General features: G+C 43.2%; 1 long non-coding RNA gene across 1 annotated transcript; it reads right to left on the bottom strand.

The window, feature by feature from the left end:
• Positions 1-3406: 3406 nt before the first annotated feature.
• On the bottom strand, positions 3407-12858 carry LOC123616839 (uncharacterized). The gene is made up of 2 exons (XR_012501442.1): positions 11899-12858; positions 3407-11567 (listed from the first exon to the last, which is right to left on the bottom strand). It is a non-coding gene; the product is annotated as an uncharacterized LOC123616839 (long non-coding RNA).
• Between the last annotated feature and the right edge of the window lie 8772 nt (positions 12859-21630).

Here is a 21630-nt window from a genome sequence, read left to right as displayed (position 1 = left end):
TCACATTTTCCATCTTGTCATATCTAGTAAAAGAAATGATTGATTCTGGACTTTGTAAATCACACTGTTGAACATCTGGATTTTTTTTTGCATTCTTTTAAAGAGGGTTGGGTTTTATATTTGTAGATACTCAAGTCACTATCAGATCAAAATAATCTTCTTGAGGTCTGTTTTTAACCTTTTATAAGTAGTGCTAGCATAGTTTTTATTCCAGAAAGAGTTCATATCTACTTCTAAGGTGTGACCTCTCAGGAATCTCCACTAAATGACCCAGATGGTCACCAAAGAGTCTGTACTGCAGCTGATCAGACTTTGAATGCCTTCATCCCTGTGCAGGCTTACAACTCCCCAGCATTCTTTGAACAGATTTGTGTAATTCCACTCCATATGTGTGTAGCCCAGTACTTGGCAAAGATTCAAAGGGACTTTTATGTAGATTTCTGGAGTTTTTTTGTTTTTTTTTTTAAGCTTCCTCATTTCTGGAACTTTCTGATCATGTTTATAAAAGTCAATAAATTAAATTCATAAATGAATATAATTTCTTAAACGTGCCTAACAAACATACAATATAACTAATACAAATAACGAATAACAAACCATAACAAACAACTAATCAGATTATCATACAAATGATAACATGCATTACTATGTTATTCACATTGATGACTTACACCTGGATACTTAAGTCAATAAAGTAAGTAAAGAAATGAGTATCATTTCTTTGGTGCTCACTAACCAAGTAATTTTATTATTATCCAAGTGATAGACTGCATTACCAGTCTCAGCCTTGCCATATCCCTTCACACAGCTCAGTGACAATTTCTAGGTGGCAGCAACAGCCGCTCGTTCAGACGTTCTGCAGCTCCACGTGCTAGTCCTCTGCAAAAGCAAGCTTAGATTCAGGACATTTCATGTGGCAAAATATGCTCCCGTCTCAGTGTGGATTCCCCAAAATCAGAATCTGAAAAGAGAATTTCAGTAGAATTAATTTATTTGGGTGGTGATTATAGGATGGACATTGAGGGAATAAGAAAATGAAACATAAAGGGAGTAAAGCCAATAAATTGTGAGTTAATGAATTGTGGGTGACTGAGGCTTTGTACTTCTGGGGACATTCTGAGAAAATGGATGGGGTACACCTGAGAACTATCCCTCTGAAGGAACAGAAAGCTGAGTTCTTTATTCACCGACTCCTGTCTCTCTGGCTGAGGGCTGCTCCTGGGGCACCAGCTCCCAGAACTGTTGGCTATTCCACTCCTTAGAGCACAAGGGAGCACAGCGGAGCTGGACAGTGCCCTCAGATAGAGTCACAGGAACCCATCAGTGTGTGTGGGAACAACCGGCAGGTGACCTGCAGGAGGGGGTATGGGTGGGGCATCAACAGTGTCCCTCTGCTCTTGAAAACTGGAACTCATTCAGCTCTCCTCTTCTGTTTACCCTAATCAAGTCCAACCATATTAACATCAAAAAAGAAGGGTAATATAAGTCAGGTGCTCACTAATGGAAGCTTGACCCTGCACAGATACTGTGGGGTGAAAAGAGAGACAAAACAATCACTAACAGTTGCTGAATGGACAAAGGTTAAAAAACAGTCCATAAGCAAACCAAGTTTTTGGCCCCTTTAGCAGATTCCTTCCTTTAACCTGATGTTTATCTGGCACGAGGTCTGTGATGCAGCTGGGTCTCCATGGCAGTCAGACTCACGGCTATTGTATTTATATCGAGTGGGTGTGGGTGGTGTGCTTTTTAAAGGAAGGGACACAGTCCTAAGCCTGTTCCCAGAGAACAGTTGTGGCCATTGTACATTTAGTGCTTCAGATTTTCCCCCAAAGGATGTGAAGGGGGAAAAAAGGGCTTCCCACAGCACACAGGTGGCACAAAGACTCTAGCCAAGGCAGTGGCCACAATGATCAACTCATTTGAATGCCTGAAAGAATCCTGCCCAAACTTATGCAATATAGTCAGCCTTTTATCATTAATTTTAATTTTAAAGTGAATTCTTAGAGAAACAGTACTCAGGATAGATCCATATGATGGCAGAGTCAGAGACCCCACCAAGATAATTTTGTGGATATATTTACCCTTACCATGTCTAAATCTTGAAGTTCCCTGAGAAGAGAGATGCCTTTATTTTTGTAATGAGAGACAAATCTCAATTACAAGTAGTCCTGTGATAGGCAACAGTCTGATTTAACTTTATTCATTTATTCATTAATTTAATAGTATCAAGTACTGTTTGAGGTTCTGGGGATATGATAGTGAACAAAATAGCCAAAGCACCTGCCTTCTTGTGGCTTACAATTAATTGGGAGACACCAACAATAAACAAACATATACTAACAAGTGGTCGTAATTGCTAAGGCTCACAATAAATCAAGATAAAGGGTATAGGAATGCAGAAGTACAGAAGGTGGCTTCTCTAATAAGGGGACTTTTGAGCACAGTAAAAAGTAAGGAAAGTAAGAGTGGATGTCAATCATACACATATCAGTGTTCCAGACTGAGAGATAACACGTGCAAATATCCTGTGGTAGGGGCATGACTCATAATACTCATAATACCAGAACAGCAGGAGACCAAGAGCAAACAAGCTAAGAGAAGTGATAGGAAATAGATATTTGGATGGGGTTAGGACAATTGCAAAGCACATAGAGCTTATATGAGCCAGTGAAGGAATTAGGTCATTGCAATGAGTGACATATGAAGCCAGTATACTTTTAAAAGAACTGCTGTAGTGGAGCAGGAGTGGAAGAGTAGAGAAATTAGGATGCTATTATAACAATCCAGGCAAGATGGTAGAGGCTTGGACCAGACCAGTACAATAGTTTGGAGATGGTGAGAAGGCACTAAATTGGAGAAAATATATTGATATTGAACTATATTGATATTGTTGATAGTACATTCACAGGATTTGTTCATATGAATTTGGGATAAAGAGAGGAGTCAAAAATGACTTCAAGATTCTTGACTTAAGCAATGAGAAGAGCAGAGTTACCATTTATCGATATCAGGGAAAGCGTGGAAGAAGCAGGTTTGATAGGAGAAATCACACCTTTCATTTTGGTCGTAGTAAGTTTGAGATATCTCTTAAATATTAAAGTTTTAAGATACAGGCAACTGAACATACACGTCTGGACTTCTGGAACAAAGTCCTGACTGGAAATACAAATTCAGGATTCATATTCAAAGCTATGTGATTCAAAGTGATCACCAAGGGAGTGAATGTAGAGATTTCAGAGGAGGAAGGGGGAAAGTGATCAATTACGTCAAATGCTGCTGATGGGACAAACAAGAGGAAGTTGAGAATTTAACACTGGATTTGTCATCAACACCATTTGGATGTCAGTAATCTTGACAAGTAAGAGGTAAGTGGCTGATACAGGGTCTTTTCATGAAAATAGGCTCCTTTATTTTTTTGTATATATGTATTTATTGAAGTCTAGTCAGTTTACAATGTTGTGTCAATTTCTGGAGTACAGCACAATGCTTCAGTCATACATGAACATACATATATTCATATTCATATTCTTTTTCACCATAAGTTGTTACAAGACATTGAATATAGTTCCCTGTGCTATTTGGTATGAACTTGCTGTTTATCTGTTTTATATATATTTGTTAGTATCTGCAAATCTTGAACTCCCAATTTATCCCTTCCCACACCTTTTCCCCACTGGTAACCATAAGTTTATTTTCTATGTCTGTGACTCTGTTTCTGTTTTGTAACAAATTCATTTGTCTTTTTAAAAAATACCACATATAAGTGATATCATGTATTTTTCTTTCTCTTTTTGGCTTACTTCACTTACAATGATGCTCTCTAGGTCCATACATGTTGCTGCAAAAGGCATTATTTTATTATTTTTTTATGCCTGAGTAGTATTCCATTGTATAAATATACCACAGCTTCTTTTATCCAACCATTTGTCAATGGACATTTAGGTTATTTCCATGTCTTGGCTATTGTAAATAGGGCTGCTATGAACACTGAGGTGCATGTATCTTTTTGAATTAAGGTTCTCTCTGGATATAAGCCCAGGAGTGGGATTGCTGGACCATATGATAAGTATTTTCAGTCTGCTGGAGGAATAACCCTCTCAGACTTCATACAATACTGCAGAGCTACAGTAACCAAAACAATATGGTACTGGTGCAAAAACAGACATGGATCAATGGAACAGAATAGAGAGCCCAGAAATAAACCCACAAACTTGTGGTCAACTAATCTTTGACAAAGGAGGCAAGAACATACAATGGAGTAAAGACAGTCTCTTCAGCAAATGGTGTTGGGAAGACTGGACAGCTGCATGTAAATCAATGAAGTTAGAACACTCCCACACACCACACAAAAATGAACTCAAAGTGGCTTAAAGACTTAAACATAATACAAGACAGCATAAATCTCTTAGAAGAAAACATAGGCAAAACATTATCTGGCAAAAATCTTAGCAATTTTCTCCTAGGGCAGTCTACCCAGGCAATAGAAATAAAAGCAAAAATAAGCAAATGAGACCTAATTAAACTTATAAGCTTTTGCACAGCAAAGGAAACCATAAACAAAACAAAACAGCAACCTACAGAATGGGAGAATATATTTGCAAAAGATGAGACTGACAAGAGCTTAATTTCCAGAATATGTAAACAGCCCATAAAACTTAATTATAAAAAAACAAACAACCCAATCCAAAAATGGACAGAAGAGCTAAACAAGCAGTTTTCCAGTGAAGGCATACAAATGGCCAATAAGCACATGAAAAAATGCTCAATATCACTAATTATCAGAGAAATGCAAATCAACACTACAGTGAGGTGTCACCTCACACCAGTCAGAATGGCCATCAATCAAAAGTCCACAAACAAGAAACGCTGGAGAGGCTGTGGAGAAAAGGGAACCCTCCTACACTGCTGGTGGGAATGTAGTTTGATGAAGCCATTGAGGAAAACAGTATGGAGATTCATCAAAAGACTAAAAATAGGCTTCTGTATTTCAAAAAGGGGAAACAAACAGCTGAAATGAAGAAGAATTTATGATGGAAGTCTGAAGGCAAATAAAATGAGCCTCAGTAACTATATGCAAGATCCCTCACCTCACTTGGCCTCAATATTGAGAAGGACCAAAAGAAAGAATTGGTCTCCATCCTCAGTTTTCTCTTCTGAATAATGGGAATGTTTGCTGTACCTACCTTATAGGGTTATGATTGAGATTCAATGAATTCAAACATGTGAAGTATTTACAATAATTCCCGGACATAAAACATTAATAATAAACATTACTACATGTTTGCTATAATTACTGTATTATTATCATCATGTTAAATATTCTTATTTTCCCTTTAGCTTGGAAATTTCATGACTCTCTATAACCATAATCATCTTGCTAAGAACCAGCCCTCCCTGATGCTAGTTGTGACGTGCTGCCGTGGTAGGACGGATTTGCTTCCTGCCCAAATATTAGTTACGGCTTCCTTGCTGTCTTCTCAGTAAGAGGCGATTTCAGATCAGAATAAAGTAGGTTGAAAAAAGGAGTTGGGAATGCTTTTCCCTTGGGTGAGGGGTCCTCTATGGATACCATGGGTTGGCAGATACAACAGGCTTTAATCTTAGTGCTTTAATCTTAGGTCCACTTGGCTTGTGATAAAACATTCTCTTGGAAAACTGGTCCCTGAGTTTGCTATGGCTTTGGAAGTGGCTGCTCTCCACAGTTTATATATCTTTGCCTGGTTGTTTTTGAAATGTTTACACTGCCCTCTCAAGCTAAAATTGCTAGCCTGACTTTGTTTCATCTGGACTTTATGTTACCCCATAATGATTAATCCACTTGGTCTGTGCCAAAATCAGCTAGCAGCTAAGTACTGCTTGTAATTCCCTCATCCAATGAAGTGATTCATCCTAGCCTGGAGTTTGTACTTGAGAAACGTCCAATCCTTGTCTACAGTGCACCTGGGACCTTGGGCATAACATCATAATAGTGAGAGATCTTTAAAATTAATTCCGTACATTCTTTCATCCCCTAAACATTTTTCAGATTTGAGGGAGAGGCTTATGGACATGGGACTAATAAAGCTCAGAGTTGAAAGAAAGGGCCAAGAGAGGGTGACAATTAGTTTATCTCTCACTGAATTTGATCAGCCTTCCCTCCATGAGGCAGGGATGACAGCAGGGACCACCTCTGTGCCACGGCGCACAGTCAGTGCGGTGAACACTGCTGCAGAGGTGGGCGTGCGGACCTTTGACTTCCACTGCCCTGCTTCCTCAGGACACTTTCCAGACCCTTTGAGGATGGGGTGTGTGTGTGTTTTGAGTCAGCCATCTTTATTTGTATTTTCCAGATGTGGAAATTGAAGTGCAGAGAGAATTTAGTACTTCAGTAAAGTCACACAATCAGTAAGGAGTAAAGCCACGATTTGAACTCAGGGCAGCCTAATTCCAAAGCCTGTATTCTTAAATCCTACTCAATACTACCTCTTGATTCAATCTTACTTTTTAAAGTATACAATTCAGTCATTTTTGGTATATTTAAGAGTTGTAAAAACATCACCACAATCAATTTTATATTTTCATCACCAGAATGAAACCCTGTACCCTTTAGCCGTCAACCCCTAAACTTATCATTCTTCCAGTCCTAGGCAAGCACTAGCCTACATTCTGTCTATAGCTTTGTGTATATCAGACAATTCATGTCAATGGAATCATACAATATTGGTCTTTTGTGACTGGCTTTCTTCAGTTAGCATGATTTGTAAAGAAAGACACTTCAGGGGACCAGTTTTAAGTTTCAGAGCAAAATTAAGAGGAAGGTACAAAAATTTCCCATATACCTACAACCCCTGCACACGCATAGTCTCCACCATTATCAATATTCCCCATCAGAGTTTGTAATAAACCACATTTGTTACAATTGAAGAACCTACATTGATGCGTCATAATTACCCAAAGTCCATAGTAACCTTTAGGGTTCACTCTTGGTGTTTTACATTCTATGGGTTTGGACAAATGTGTAATGACAGGTATCCATCATTTACAGCATCGCACAGAGTATTTTCACTCCACTTAAATCCTCCGTGCTTTACCTATTCATCCCTCCCTCCTTGTCCCCAGCCCCTGGCAATGATTGGTCTTTTTACCATCTTCAAAATTTTGCCTTTTTCAGAATGTTGTACCTTAAGTAGCCTTTTCAGATTGGCTTCTTTCACTTCACAATGTGCATTTAAGTTTCCTCTATGTCTTCTCATGGCTTGATGGCTCATTTTGTTTTAGTGCTAAATAGTAGCCACTGTTTACACTGTTTATTCATTCACCTACTGAAGGACATCTTGGTGGCTTCCATGTTTTGGCAATGATGAATGAATAAAGGTGACAGAAACATCTGTGTGCAGGTTTTTGTGTGGACATACTTTTCAGCTCCTCTGGGTATATGCCAAGGAGCGTGGTCACTGGATTGTAAGGTAGGAGTGTGTTTGGTTTTGTAAGAGTCTGTCAAACTGTCTTCAAAAATGATGGCACCGTCTTGCACTCCACAGGCAGTGAATGGGAGTTTCTGTTGATCCACATCCTCATCAGCATCTGGCGTTGTCTTCGTTCTGGACTTTGGTCATCCCAATAGGTGTGTCGTGGTATCTCACTGGTCTTTTAAGTTTCATTTCCCTGGTGACATATGATGTGGAACATCTTTTATATGCTTATTTGCCATCTGTGTATCTTCTTTGGTGAGATGTCTGTTAAGGTCTTTGACCATGTTTTAATCTAGTTGTTTGCTTTCTTATTGTTGAATTTAAAGGGTCCTTGTCTACTTCAAATAACAGTCCTTTATCGAATGTGTCTTTTGCAAATACTTCCTCCTAGTCTGTGACCTTTCATTCTCCTGATACAGCCTTTCACAGAGCAGAAGTTTTTAATTCTAATGAAGTCCACCTTATGAATTATTCCTTTCATGGATTGTGCCTTTGGCATTGTATCTAAAAAGTCTTTGCCATACCCAAGGTCATCTAGGTTTTCTTCTATGTTGTCTTATAGGAGTTCTATAGTTTTGTGTTTTACATTTAGGTCTATGGTCTATTTCAACTTCTTTTTTTTTGTGAAAGGTGTAAGGTCTGTGTCTAGATCCTTTTTTTTTTTTTTTTGGTATGCGGATGTCCAATTGTTCCAGCACCATTTGTTGAAAGGACTATATTTGTCCCATTGTATTGCTTTCGCTCCTTTGTCAAAGATCAGTTAACCGTATTTATTTGGGTATATTCTGGGCTCTCTATTCTGTTGCACTTACTTGTCTGTTCTTTCACCAATACCACAATGTCTCAGTTACCGTAGTACATACAGTACATATTGTGGTAAATCCTGAAATTGGATAGTGTTTGTTTTCCAACTTTGTTTGTCTCCTTCAATACTGTGTTAGTTATTCTGAGTTTTTTATCTCTCTATATAAATTTTTAGAACTGGTTCATTAACATCCATAAGATAACTCCCTGGGATTTTGATTTAGATTGCATTGAATCTGTACATCAAGTTTGGAAGAATTGATTTCTTGACAATATTGAATATATCTCCATTTAGTTTACAAATTAGTTTAGATTATTTAGTTCTATTTTTATTTCATTCATCAGAGTTTTCCTCACAAGGGTCTTGCACAGCTTTTGTAAGATTTATACCTAAGTATTTCATTTTCTGTGGTGCTAATATAAATGGTATTGTCATTTTAATTTCAAATTCCACTTGTTCATTGCTAGTATACAGGAAAGTGATTGGCTTTTGTGTATTAATTTTGTATCCTGCAACCTTACTATAATCACTTATCAGTTCCAGGAGTGTTTTTTCTTCTTGTTTTTTTCAGATTTTCTACAGACAATCATGTTACATGCAAAGACAGTTTTATTTCTTCCTTCCCAATCTGTATACCTTTTGTTTCCTTTTCTTGTCTTATTGCATTAGCTAGAAATTCCAGTACAGTGTTTAAAAGTGGTGGAGAGGGAACATTCTTACCTCGTTCCTGATCTTAGTGGGAAAGCTTTAAGTTTATTATCATTAGGTATGATGCTAACTGTAGGGGTTTTTTGTAGATTTTCTTTATCAAGTTGTGGAAGTTCCCCTCTATTTCCAGTTTACTGAGCATTTTTTTATCACAAATGGGTGTTGGATTTTATGCTTTTTCTGCATCTATTGATATGACCATGTGATATTTCTTCTTCAGTCTGTTGATGTGGATTACATTAATTCACTTTTGAGTGTTGGACCAGCCTTGTGTACTTGAGCTAAGTCTCACCTGAGTGTGGTATACATTATTAGATCTGACTCTCTAATATTTTGTTGAGGATTCTTGCATCTACGTTCATGAGAAATATTGGTGTGGTTTTCTTTTCTTGTAATGTCTCTGGTTTTGGTATTGAGGTAATGCTGGCCTCATAGAATTATGTGGTAAGTAGTCACTCTACTTCTATTCCCTGAAAGAGATTGTACAGAATTGTTATAATTTCTTCCTTCAGTGTTTGGTGGAATTCACCAGTGAACCCATCTGGTTAAATAAATCTCCCAGACATAGAGCAAAAAAGCAAAGAGGTAAATTTTGAGAAGAATGAAGAAATGTAGAGAAGCAATATAAAAGAACCTAAATCTACCCAGTATGGTTTTCAAAGGTCAGAAATTTAACCAAGAAAAAATTAATGGAGGAAATTTTTTCCATAGCTAACAACAAATAAGAATCTTATGAATGGAGGCACCAATAAAGTACCCAGCAAATTAATATTAGAAGGATGATTTGTCTATTTTATTCGTTGATCTATTCCTAGCACTTGGAACAGTGCTGACCTGGAGTATGTAATCAATATTTTTTTTTAACTTAAATAGAATGAAATTGATTGAATAATGAAAAATATTCATTTAATTAAATATTATAAATCCTGGTTATTTTTAAACTTAATAAACAGCCAAGATACAGAAAAATCAATTGTATAAGAAAGCATAAATTCTATCAATTTTGACAATGTAAGATTAACTACATGACAAACTGAAGCTGTGCCACTGACAGGGGCTCTGAGAGGAGAAAGGGAACGTTGGGTTATTAAATCTCTCATTGTCTCAGAGGGAGGTCAAGAGATATTGTCTAGAATTGGTGGATCAAGAAGCGGAGGGATGAGTATATCATAGAAAGCTACAGAGGTCTCTAAGAATAATAAAGGATAAAACAGATCTGTGGGAAGTTATTGAAGGGAAGTGTAAATGAGCCAAGATCCTCATCTTTCATAACGGGGCCCATCAGGTATACTTTGAAGTTGATACATCAAAAACAAAGGGTAATAAATTATTATTGTGAAGGTTGGCCTCAGAAGGATTAGAGACAGAACAATTTTAAGCTGTTACTTCTGGGGAATGCCATAGAGAAAGACTTTTACTTTTTTTTCTCTAATTACTCTCCATTACCAATTATTGCCATGTGGCCATACTTTAAATGTGATGTTTTTTTAATGTAAAAATAGTGTCTAGAAAAGAGAAGAATTTTTAGGACAGGAAAAAAAAATGATCCAACAGTTTGCAATTACATACTGCTACCAGCAAGGACCGTCAAACATTTTGCAAACATTGTCTGATGGTGAGTGTCAGAATCTACATTTGCCAGATGGAGAAATTCAGACAAAGATGGAAGTGACTTGCCCATTTTCAGTGCATCTGTGACCAAGCCAGCGATGAAACCCAGGCTTCCTGTCCAAAGACAGATTTGGATCGATTTCTTCTTAGAAAAACCACAACATATTGGTGTGATGATAGTTAGGGAAGAAATCCAAACTAATAGATGGCATACTTTGTGCTTGAGGCTTGGAAAATGCTTGTGTTTTTCCATCTGATAATTTGATGCCAAGATGCACATTGTCCGTCAAGAGAAAGACCAGTGCTTCTCTGAAGCACCTGACGGGAATAGGTACCATTTCAAGGAGCTGTGCCTGCAGAAGTTTTAAAATGACAATCGTTGTAACAACTGTAACTTTTAAGTCTCACTGTACATTAAAGATTTCTGCCATTTTTTTGGCCAATTTAGAAGCTAAATATGGTAAATTAGCTTGATAAATAATTCTGAGTATTCTGCCATATGCTTCTAATATTAATTCAGATACTAGAACAGGTGGACAGGAGAAAAGAATGTTTGACGGATCTGGCATCATTTTACCTACTGGTTTCACTCTTAATGTGAAAATGTATATATGTGTGAATGTATGTGTGTATATATATAAACACCATATATATATTTTTGGTCTGACTTCCCTTTGTGGTTAAAACTCTGGAGGGCAGTGGAGGGGAGTCATTAAATGACAATAGCAGATTCCTCTTACTTCATCACTGAAGTTCCCTCCCCTTCCGTCCTACTCCTGAAATCACACACGAACACCTCTGAAAACAGGTCTGCAGCCGATGATACTGGTCCAAGTGGCCGAAGTGAGCACTGGAGCCAAGCCGCTGCAGGACTGCCAGGAGAATTCGGAAGGGGGAACTGTGAGAGTCCGACTCAGTCTGGCGGGCTTCTTGAGAAAGGGAGAGCTGTTCTAGGCCAGGAGCTGTCGGCCCCTGTGCTTTTACTGTGTGGGCTGAAAAACAGAGAAGGAAGGAAGGAAGGAGATGTATGGGGAGGAGCAGAGGTGGGACACATGCAGTAAGTAGGAGTCAATCTTTTTTTAAAATTGTGGCAGACTATATGCAACAGCAGACTTACCATTTCACCCTTTTTTGACTGAACGACTCGAGGCGCTAAGCACATTCACATTGTTGTACAGCCAGTCACCGCCATCCATCTCCAGAGCTGTTTCGTTTTCCCAAACTGAAAGTCTGTCCCCGCCTCCCCACTCTCCCAGCCCCTGCTAACTACTATTCCACCCTTTCTCTGCAAGTCTGACTCTTCTGGAAATTAATCATTCTTACCAGGGCGCAGTTGAGAGCTGTGCCAGTTAGCAACTGATCGTCACTCAGATCCAAAGTCAGCCTTCAATACATGCTCTGCAATAATGGACGGCGTGCCTGTAAGCGGTTCTTCTTTACCAAGAGCACTTGTTACGCTTTCTCGGTAGAGGGCGCTCGAGGGAGAACGCAGGAGGAAAAGGCCCCGCTGCTGCTCCCGGCAGCCGCACATCAGCTGGGGGTGCTCTGCCCCGCCCGCAGGCCCGGGACGCGGGGCCTGCCCTAGCGAGCCCCTGCCTGTGAGCTTCCTGACACGGACGTCGTATGCTCTAGGCCTCCTGTCTGGCCCGGTGCCCCGACTCGCTCTGCACGCCCGATGCCTGTGTGCCAGGCCACTGGATGGGTTTTCCCATGTCCCACTTGTGTCTCAGAGACCTGCTTCCTGATTGCCCCGTGACTGCAGGCCAGCCCTGGCCTGGACGGACCAGCAAAGCTCTCTGCTGGCCAGTGGCTGCACCCCAGCCTTGGGAGGGGAGTCTCCTTTTACTTTTGTCCCTCTGCTTGAGTACTGTACCCCACCTCCTAGGGCATCATGTACAATTCTCTTGTATCTTATTATTGCTCTTTTATCAGAAATTTAAAAATATTTATATTAAATTTCCCCTATTGTCACTACATAGTTTCTGCCTCTTGATTGGACCCAGACTGATGTACAGCGAAAAGGGGGCAGAGGGCAAAGTAAAACGGGATCTTCTACACAAACTGAAATATGTGGCCGCCTTCTCTCGGGACCACAGGGAAGGCCCTGACTGCATCTGAGGTTCTGGCTCTAGTTTATTTCTGGAGCCCACTAGCTACCTGCCCCTGGGTTCTGAGACAAACCTGTCTCTTTAAAACAAACTCTATCCCTCTTTTTAAAAAATTTTACTGAAGTATAGCTGATGTACAGTATTATACGTTACAGGTGTACAACGTAGTGGTTCACAATTTGTAAAGGTTATATTCCATTTACAGTTATTATAAAATATTGGCCGTACTCCCTATGTTGTACAATATAGCCTTGTAGCTTATTTATTGAAAAAAAAAAAACTCTATAGCTTGACTTTAAGAGAGCTCAGATGTGTTTCTGTTACCTGAAACCAAGAGGGTCATCACAAATAAATATGCAATTTCGCGTTCTCTCAGATATGGTTCAGAAAAAGAAATGGAGGCACAGAGGACTATGCTAGAAGCAAAAGAAAAGAGAGGAAGGAAGACTATGTTGAAGATTAACATAAGAGCAGCCTCCAGTGTTTTAAGAATTGAAGTTAAGTTTGGTGTTTACGTTAGGGCTTCGGGATCTATGACTTACCTCACTTGTCACCAATGGGGACTCACACAAAGGGAACAAAATGAGGCACTGGCTCAAGGGAAGGGAACATGGCTGGGGTCACATGAAGCCTCCTCTCCCACCACCACAAGACCTTACGATCTGCTCACCCAGTGTATCTGAGAAAAGGGTTGGGGGTGCAGAGCCAACCCAAGTTCACTCACCGGCTGCCTGGAAGGACCAGGGCTGCCTCATGCCCCAAACCCCAGGGGCCAGAGTAGGAGCCGGCTCCCTGGGAGCACAAAGGTGAAGGTAATGCACGGAGCTGGTTTTGTTCTGCAGACAAAGGAAGTCGCTGCCCCTTTGGAAAGCATGGCTTAGTGAGTGTCTGACTTTCACCCATCCGATCTGTGTTTTTGTCTGAAGGGGAGTGAGATGGGGAAGAGAGAGGGGTGGGACCTCCCTCCCCCGCACTTCTCAAGCGAAGGCAATGCTAAAATGTTGGGGTCAATTCCCTCCTCCATGAGCCAAGATGGAATTTACGGAGACAAAAGGAACACAGACGCTCCTCCCTTCCAGTGGGACCTTTCCCTACCTATCCGAATAAGAGTGTGTGAAGTCTGCACAGAGTCCATGATCTATACTAACCACATGGAGTCATTATTATCTTTCAAAGTGCCCCTTTTTCACAGTAAAAAAGAACCATGTATCAGCCTTCAACAGAATGTGAAACCTGAGATGGTTTTTGCTCTGAAAGGAGTGAATCGAAGTGGATCCGTCCACTCTCTTTCCTCTGGAGTCCAAAGCTGGATGAGACAGTTCCTTGCCTCCCACAAAGTGGAGCATTTGCACTCATATTGTGCTTCTCCTGGCTCTGCCGTGGAGAAAGAAAGTTAAACTGGGTTCCAGCCGACCAGAATGGAGGGTGAAACGGGTGTGGGTGCCGCAACCAGCCAGAGCAGACCCACCGCTAACGGCAGAGACGCTGGCTGTGAACTGCTGGTCAGGCTGACAGCGCTGGTCTGCGGGAACACGGGTCTCAGATGATGGGAAGGGCTGGCGGAGGGACCCTGGCTGCTCCGACTGAAGTCATGCCTTCTGCTCTAAGTTAATTGCATCTAAAGTTACTGAAGAAAACTGTAAGGAGTTTTGAGGAGTATTTTCCCTAAAACTTACTCTTCCCATGACCTAATCATCTCAGAACAGTGCAGCACAGCCTTCCTAGTTACTCTGGGCAGTGCGTGGCGCCACCTCTTTTTTCTCTACATTTGCATTGTAAGCAATCCTGGCCGGTCCACCTTCAAACTGCACCCGTGACCTGACCACCTCTCACACTCCTGTTATGACTTTCCTGGCCAGTCCACCGCCGTTTCTCGCCTGGATCACTGCAGTGGCCTCCCCACTGGTCTCCTTCCCTTTTTCGGTCTGTTCTCAACCCGATAACCAGAGTGATTCCATGAAAGTGCAAGTCAGGCGGTGTTACGCCTCCCCTGGAAACCCTCCCATGGCTTCTCACGTCAGGGTAAAATCCCAAGGGCTTCCTCGGGCCCACAAGGCCCTACCTCGCCTGGCTCCCCGTTACCCACCAGCTCAGCGTGGGGGACTCACGGCAAAAACTGGTCCTCATTTTCCACTCCTCACTATATTCACACGCTTTGCAATGTGGCTTCAAGGCTCTCCCCGGGAAGAAGTGAAGGTTATTTCTGGCTCCTTGAATCTAAGCTGTTTGTTTGAGTTGCTCTGGCCAACAGAATGCAGCAGGAGTGCCACAGTTTCAGCTCTGAGCCCAGGCTTCAAGAGGTCTTCTGTGCACGCCCTCTCTCTCCTTCCTTCCCTCCCTCCTCTCTCTCTCTTTCTCCATCCACTCTCTCCCCTTCTCTCCTCCTGTTACTGTCTCTCTCCTTTCTTCCCAGCCTCTCTGCTACATCATGAGAACAGAACATCATCTCACTGGAGGATGAGAGACACACAGGTATCAACCTGGTTGTCTTATCCAAGGCTTAACATGTGAGAGAGGCCAGCCAAGATCAGCAAAATATGCCGGCTTGCCACTGACTGTAGAGGCATGAGTGAGCCCTGCCAAGCTCAGCTCAGCTCAGCAGAACCACCCAGGTGATCTTTAAACTCAGGAGTAAAACTAAATGTGTATTATGATATATCACTGACATTGTGAGGTTGCTTGTTACTCGGCATTATTGTGGACTGGATAACTGATACATTTTCCAGGCAGAATAGCCTTCTGAAAAACACTGGTCACCACCTCAGAGTCTCTGTACCTGCTGTTCCCTCTGACTAGAATACTCTTCCCTGATCCACCCCACTCCTGATACCCACATGCCTCAATCCCTAGCCTCCTTCAGATCTTTTCCTCTTAGTGAGGTCTTGTCTGGACGTATATAATGTGATCTCATTCTAACACTTCCTATTCCCCCCTTTTAATTTTAACTTTCTCCTTAACATTTGTTGCTAGCAAATATATTTTATATATATATTATCTTCCTTGTTTATGATCTAACTTCCTTGCAAGCTCCTTGAGAGCAGGGATTTTTGCCCATTTTACTCATTACTATATCCCCATGCTTAGAATAGTGCCTGGCACATAAAAGTAACACAATACATATTCATTGAATAAGTAAGTGAATGAATGAAAATTCTTCAAAGAATGGTAGAGTTGATTGAACATGTTTTCTTATTTTTTTTTTAACTGGCAACGTTAAAGCCCCCCAAATTAGATTTATCCTATCTAACTTCTCTCCTGTCCACATCATGATCTCTGTCATAGCCACCCTGAACTCCTGTCTGGATGGTTGCAACTGCCTCCTGACTAGTATTTTTGCATCTGTCCTTCTCCCTACAATTCCTTTCCTCCATCACAGCCAGGGTGGTCTTTTAAAAGGGAAAACCTGGTTGAGACCAAAATCCTTAGCATGGCCGACGAGGACCTGTGAGATCCAGCTCCCGCCCTCTGTATCTTCAACTCACAAATGCCCTTCCCATTCTCCCTCCCAACTCACTAGTCTCGCTCTTTCTGACAGTGGCCATGACCTTTCCTGCCTCAGGGCCTTTACACAAGCTGTTTCCGGGTGATGAAGAGCATCTTTACCGTCCCTTGGCTGAGTCAGCTCCTATTCATCCTCCTGCTCTCATGGTAAGGATCATTTCCTCAGGAAAAGCCTTCCCTGAACCTCCAGGTTCCAGTTTCTTTGATAGTCAGGGCTTCTTTAAGGCACACAATACAGGTTATACTTCTGTCTGTGCACTTACTTTGATATTTGCCTCTCCCAACATGCTGCAAGTTCAGTGGGGACCCGAATCATTTGGCTCAGTTTAGCCTCAGGTGCAGATAAACCCTTTGTAGCTGAGAGACGTGGCGCATCAAACAGGAAGCCCCTGGAGAAAAGGGCTTTCGCAAAATGAGTTGAGTCTTCCAGGAAAGACTCCGCTGTGAGGATATTTTTGTTCCTCTCTGAAGCCACAGAAGTCGATAAACCACGACCATCACCAGCTCATTAGCAGAAGACGGTCAAAATATGCACCTTCTAGGGGCTTGTACCGAAGAACAGCTCCTCGGTCATTCTCGCAGTGTCACGATTCACGCAGTCAGGTATCGTATTGCTGCAGACGACAGCCGTCAGGGACAGAAGCGGACCCGGCAAGGACAACAGAGGCAGCGCTGAGTGACTCTGGGGAGGGTATTAGTCTTCTACTGTTGTGAACAAATTACCACAAACTAAATGGATCAAAGCAACACAAATTTATGACCTTACCCTCGCCGCGATCGGAAGTGTGGGCACGGCTTAGCTGCGTCCCCGCTCAGGGACCCACGAGGCTGCCGCTTCCCCGTTTCCTTGCTGGCTGTCCTGCGGGGAGCGCGCGCAGCTCCCAGAGACCACAGGCATTCGGTGCCACACTGTCCCCGCAGACCACTCACAGCATGATGTCCGCTTTCTCCCAGGCCAGCCGGAGCCCACGTCTACAACTCCTCCCCTGTGACCAGCGGAGACAGCTCTGTGCTTTTAAACTGACTAGCTCAGGTCCACCCAGTGACCTCCCTTTTGCCATATAACGAACCACAGCCATGGGAGTGAGATCTCATCATAGTCACAGGTCCCGTTCTGCCCACGGGGGTCATACAGGGCATCACCTCGGGGGGCCTGCCTACCCCCAGCAGCTGGCACAGCTGACAGTAATAACAGTGAACTACTGGGTGTGTATTCCTTGCCAGCACTGTGCTAAGTGCTTTCAGCATTTAATCCTTAAAATAATCTATGAAGAAAATTCCATTGCTTTCCCCTTTTTATCTGGCTTAGAAGCCAGGTGACTGTCCAGTTTTACACAGGCAGTAAGAGGCATAACCTAGATTTTGAACTCTGGTCTTTCTGACTCTAGCATCCATTCTTGTCCACTTTACCTCACCAAGCTGTTTCTCCTGTAAGCAGTGGAATGATGATTATTACTGTTTACAGATGTGAACACCGTTTTGGGGAGATTAAGTTACATATTCAAGACCACCCAGTTGGTAAATGAGAGAGCAGCCTCCAGTCTCCTCTCCTCCTCCTCAGCCCCATGCTGTTGGCATCCCGTGTACCAGGGGATGCTCCCAAATCGCTTCTCAGCTAGACGAGAACTCAGCAATGAACCCTCCCCCAGAGACGAGGGAAACCAGCCTGCCTTCAGGCTCCGACGCTTGGGTGAATGACGTAACACCCGTTATCGAGGCTATTTCTTTTAGCCCGTAGTGAGTGAAAGCAGAAGTGTCTTATTCCCACACGGAGGAAAGTTATCCGAGCTAAGGGCACCTGGGCGTCACTCCCTCCGAAGTTTCATGAAACGTACCACCAGAAGGTGCTCCCCCCAAGATGGTAAAAGGTTAGTGATCGCTAATTTCTCTCTTCTGTGCTTGTACACCTTTAAATGAAAGGTGTCCCGGGGCTGAAGCAAATAATTATTCAGGAGTGAGGATATGTTTCCCTGGGACTGACGTAGTTTTTTTTCATAACAAAGAGAAATACAGCTTTGGCCCCCACCTGCTAACAAATACAGTTCTCCATTGTAACCATCGTCACGCCAGCCCCACCTTGTGCTTTGGCAACCAGAGGTCAGCCTCACCTGAGAGTGCTGTCCCTCTTGTTTCTCTTGATGTTTCTCAGAGAAACAGCCAGCATGCCGCAGAAACAGCCATTCAGATGGCACACCTGTCTCCAATACCTCAAGTGTAGCCCCTTGTCCTGCTAGTGCGCTTCAGACAAGAGATAGCAAATAAAGTTGCCAGAAAAGTTTCATGTCATTTGAGTGCCCTGCCAGGTCCAGGTCTGGGTTATCACCGCACTCCTCGGTCAGCAGCCACAGCCCCCAGTGGGCAGCTCTTCCCCCGGGCACCCGGAGCACCACCCCCTCCTCCTGCCCCTTCAGGACGGGGGGGGGCGGTGATAGCTGCCCGCTGGCGCTCATCCCTGGGGCTGCACCATCCCTCGATGGCCCACACCTCAGTGAATAGCTCCTTCCTAAAAATGTTCTTAATTAACCTTTAATTAATTAAAATGTGCCATGCATATCCTACCACGAACACTGACTGATAACCACTTTAAACTCTTAATGGAATTACTGACTTATGCAATGAGTATTATAACCTGGCGATAAAGGACTTAGGCACGTGCTTGGCGGGGCAGCGGGCATTGGCATGCTGCCAGCATGACACCATCAAGTTTGCCTGCTAGTGCTGCAGGGAGAGCTCGGTGCTACAGGGAAGGATAAGACTGCCTTTGCCTTGGCTGATTGCTCAGTGCTAGGGTCCTTACGGGGGAGCCAACCAGAACATATGTGTCTCATGACGACATGCAATGAAAGGTTTGCGTCTGTGACATAGCCCAGCTAACAAGGTGTAACTTGAATTCATTACGCCTTTGCATTTTACTACCAGTTTATCAGAGACAAGTGGGTTAGAGAAACAAGCTAAATGACACTTCAGAGAAGCAACTGGTCAAATCCAGAAGATGGAATGTTCTATAGATTACTAGCCAAATCCATTTAACAAGCATGATATCATGTCTCTACTTGATTTAAAAAAAAAAAAAAAGAACTTAAAAGATTGATATGCAATGTACCTGTCTGAATTGGTCCCTAATTGAACAAACCAGCTAGAAAGGACATTTGGAGGATGATTTAGGTAATCAAATGTGGACTGGGTGTCAGAGAAGGTGTACTGACATGAAAAGTTTCAAATCACTAACTGTAAAAAAAAAAGCAATTTTAAAAAACAGTATGTAACAATTTATAAAACAGTATTTTTCTCCTTTGGTAAAAAGATACAAGTGCATATATATAAAATGCACTAAAATTCTGAAAGGAAATACAGTAAGACATTAACAGCGGTAATCTCTGGATGATGGGAATCAGGTCTTATTTCCTCATTTTGTTTATCTGTACATGTGCTGCTTTGTAATTATAAGAGGTTTTTAACTAAATAGGAAGGACAAAAGTTATCAGTATTCCGCTTGCAGCCAAAGCCACGGAAGTAAATGAGATTGTCCAGGGAAAAGCCTGAGGGAGAATTTAAGAGGGCTGAGGACACAGCCTTCAGAAATAACAAGACTTCAGAGAGAAGGCCGGGGATGGAGAGCTGGTTGGGGACCGAGCAGGAGCCAGCAGCCACGGGAGAACAGAAGAAGCAGGAAGGTGCGGGGGTGGGGGTGGGGGTGGGGGGTGTTTCCAGAAGGAGGGGAAAGTCAAGTGTATCAAATGCTTCAGATGGGCGAGCTGGAGGATTAAAAGGAGGCCACTGATGTCACAGCAGGAAGTCCATGGGGATTTTTGCACGTGAAGGGGTAAGGAACAGAGACGGCTCTTGGAAGAATGGTAATAATGGGAAGGAAGGACACGGGACAGGAACTGCAGAGAAGCAGCGGTTCTGTCTTCGCAGGAGGAGGTGGAAGACGAGGAGTTGCCTTCAGGTTGGATTCTGGGTGAAAAAGCCTCCTGGACCACTGCTCCTTCACCCAGATCACAGCATGAGTGGCGCCCCCTGGAGGACATGAAGGGAAGGCTCTATGAAGCCAGCAGAGAAGAGTTGTTTGGAAATGCGGAGCTAAGCAATTTGTAGACTAACTGGAAAAGGCCAGTTATCTGAGAAAACCCAAGAGGAGAAGGCAGGCTCATTTATGGCAGAGGATGGAGAGGTTCACAGGGGAGGGCATACGGTGGCGAGCCGAGGAGGTGGCTGAGCCTGGATGGGGAGGACTGAGGCTGCCTCTGAATCAGCAGGGAGGGAGCCAGGACCAAAGCCATGAGATGCTGCCCTTCTGTGGAAGTCACCAAGCCAGAGACGATGAGCAACACAAGGTTTTGAGTCAGCAGGCGAGTTTCCGGTCCTTCCCTTCGGTCACGTACACTTTGTGAACTTCAGCTAGACTTGCTTCAATGAACATTTACTCAATACCCACAGGGGAAAAAAAGACACTGCTCTCGGTACAGCCCACGACATTCCGTTTAATCAAGAATCTGTTTGGAGAAGGGGCTGGAATTTCCTGGGCCTGCAGTGAGAGATACACGACAGATGTCTGTGTACCTGGAGCAGAGACCTGCCTCCTTAGACAGTTAAGTCTGACAGAACTAAGGTGCACTGTTTACTATGATCACTTCTTTTCTGTTTCTGGATTCTTTCTACCACCCCATCACTGAACCGGAAAGCCCCAGTGTCTTCTGGCCTCTTCTGCCCCATGGAGCCCTGCTTTGCCACCACTGACCACAGTAAACTGTCCCCAGGTCTCAGATGTGGCCATAACACAGCAAACCAGGGCTTTGAGGAGACCGCGGCCGTCTTCCGGGGGATTCAGCCACTGCTCAGGGTGCAGCTGCTCAGGGTGCATTCGTCAAAGGCTGTCACTCTCGACCACTCTGCCCTGTTGCTGTGTCAGGCGGATCTGGGACAAGCTCTGGGTTGGAGGGTTTTCCCCCTGGAGACTACAGGTAGACACTCATCTTCCCAATTTATCCTTGAAGCAATTTCTTGCAGGAGAGTGGCGGTATCTCCCACCCCCCTGAGCTTCAGAAACTCGGGGGCTTTGCATAAATGTGTGCAAACGGTGGAGACTTGAGCCAGGAGAAGAGAGTAGGAAGGAAAAGTGCAAGGGGAGTGGGAGCTGAAAGGTGCCGGGCCCGTTAATGCCAGCTCAGTGGGGATGGGGAAGGAAACAGTAAGTCAGAATGGAGCGCTGGAGCTGAAGCAAACAGGAAGGGTTTAATGAGAAAATCCCTGAAAGGAAATGACTCAGTGGTCTGGAAAGACTGGGCTCCAGCCGGGCTGGAGGTACCACTTGGAGCCCCATCCTTGGGGAGGGGCGGGAGCCAGTCCAGAGGGGGCCACCTGGGAAGGGCGGGACTCTCTCCTTTGGTGCCAACACAGGGCGAGCAGCCTCGTCCTCTGCTCGGGCTTTCCCCCCACATCACCC

This window comes from Camelus bactrianus, chromosome 21 (genome assembly GCF_048773025.1).
Source record: "Camelus bactrianus isolate YW-2024 breed Bactrian camel chromosome 21, ASM4877302v1, whole genome shotgun sequence".
Classification (NCBI taxonomy): Eukaryota; Metazoa; Chordata; class Mammalia; order Artiodactyla; family Camelidae; genus Camelus; species Camelus bactrianus.
The sequence above is the reverse complement of the archived record's forward strand: the minus strand, read 5'-3'. Positions and strand labels throughout refer to the sequence as shown.